This window comes from Opisthorchis viverrini (assembly GCF_000715545.1).
Source record: "Opisthorchis viverrini unplaced genomic scaffold opera_v5_1, whole genome shotgun sequence".
Classification (NCBI taxonomy): domain Eukaryota; kingdom Metazoa; phylum Platyhelminthes; class Trematoda; order Opisthorchiida; family Opisthorchiidae; genus Opisthorchis; species Opisthorchis viverrini.
Window position 1 is genome coordinate 2822412 of NW_008751657.1, and position 2330 is coordinate 2824741.

Below are 2330 nucleotides of genomic sequence, written 5' to 3' on the forward strand. Positions count from 1 at the left end.
ATGCCAGTCGACCGACTTCCTCGAAGGGCTCTTTTCGCACAACCACGTGAAGGGTGGAAGAGAGCCAGAGGCGGTCAACCAATGACTTGGCAGCGAAGTATGAAAGCCACTACCGGCAAACTTAGCTGCGCTGGTCATTGCCGTCTTCCTGGATGGGGACCCCGAGACGGGCCACATCAATGGTCAGAGACATTGTCAGATGTGGCCCAGTCGCGCCCTCAATGGCGCTCCTGCATCCAAGCTATTGCCTTCAACGCATGCTCCTTTTCCAACCCCCTCACCACTTGACAGCCCATTGACAGTGCTGGATTTGTGCACCAATTTATCAGCTCGCGCGTGCAACGCGAATGTACCTACCTCTCCCCCGAAACCATCGGTGAACAAAACTGCATCAGCTACGTTCACTCTACGACGAGCACGCGGTTATTACAGCTGACAATGATGATGATGATTAAGTTCTGATCAACCCAATCCAATCTGATCCAACCACTTCTGGAACTGTGGATTTAGTTGCGGAATGTCAAGCTCCCATATGACTAAACAATTTTGTGAAGCGTCGACATGAACAGGTTGAGCGCTTTGCGGCCTACATGCTCATATCGATTGTCCAGCTTCTTTATTTCCTGCCTCCAGTTCCGGTTGATTCACATTTCACTTGCACAGTTACTGCGACCTCAAAGAAAATACTATCCATTTTTATCCCCTGCCATAATATCAAACAAGAGACCACAGAATCAGTCTTGAAGAGGTGTAAAGTTGCTTCTTATGATGCAACGCCGTCGTGAGTTTCCAAGGGTCTACAGAAATCCCACTGTAGAGTAAACCAGGATACATGAGAAGGATCCACCAAGACGATTTGCGCCTTACGTGGCACCAGCTTTTATGAAAATATAGAAACAAGCTACTTGTTGCGTGCAGACAAACATGCCTGGCCGAAATGGCCACCATCAGATTCCATAAACAACGCGAGGTCACATTCGCGGAGTTTTTCGAGAACCGACGGCATATCTTCTGCCCAAGTAAGAAAAGTGAAAATATCAACCAACCTAATAATGAACATCGGCATATGATGCGGCGGTTTTTAGCTGACTTGAGTTGTTGGCAGACTCTCAAATCCGTCTGCAACTTCAATGATGTAGTGCCATGCTTGAACAGAGTGCTATGCCTTCATTATTCGCCACATTCCGTGTGTTTGTTGACGGACACCTGTCAAAACGAAACGTGCTTATTCAGTTAATGCGCTCAGTGTGGTAGGATGTCATCAGCGGGCAGTCGATAAGACAACGATATCACTTCATTAGTTATCCGGAGAAGTGTGCGCTGTCTGTCAGCCAACCCTACCTAGAACTTGGATGGGCCTGCCGTGAGGCTGCTGCAATGATGGCAGTTTCTTCACACGTAGGCCTCGAATGGCCCCTCGATCTTGAGTATGGCGATAACGACGTACCTACTGTTCATGTAGACCTCCAAAGTACCTTCAAGTTCACCAAATGTGGAAAGTTGCACAGAAACCAACTTCCCCGTAAACAACCTAAAAATTCTTAACCAAGTTGTGACTGACCTGAGGAGTTTTGAGGTACTCAATAAACACTTTAATAATAATAATAAGGCTTATTCCCAACTTGTGGGTGGCATACCGTCTGGCATGACCATAGTTTTACAGTCAGAATGGAGCATGACTGGGGGATTTGTGGGGTTGCGGATTGCACAAAAAGAGGACAATGTCATGGACAGCAGGGAATACCCGATGAGATAGTAATAATAGGACATGGCAAGTTTGTCTCAGAAATGTGGTTTAATCTGAAAGTAAGCAGACTCACTGGTTGCACTGTTGTAGGGAAGTCAGGTGCAGGGGGGGGGTTGGATGGGGGCAAGTTGCTAATAGATAGGGCGACTTGAACTCCGCATACGGGTTTGAACTTGTGCAACGGGCAAGCCGAAATTGCGGCAGAAATGCCAGGCTAGCCAAATCTGAGCGAAAATTCACTGGGTACGGAAGGGCTCATTCCAGAGACGCGGCCGGATGAGAACTGCTCGAATTTGTGGCTGCAGGCTTGAGTGTGCGATGGGTTGCGGTCGAGATTCTGGAGAAAATAGTTGCGGGAGTGCCATCTCACTGAGTATGACAGTGCCATGCCATCATCGCACTGACATGCTTCGGTTTATGGACAACCCCGTAACGGTCGTCAATGGTCGGAGAACGGATACGCAGTTCCGTGGAGATTCTGGAAAAATAGTTGCGGGAGTGCCATCTCACTGAGTATGACAGTGCCATGCCATCATCGCACTGACATGCTTCGGTTTATGGACCACCCCGTAACGGTCGTCAA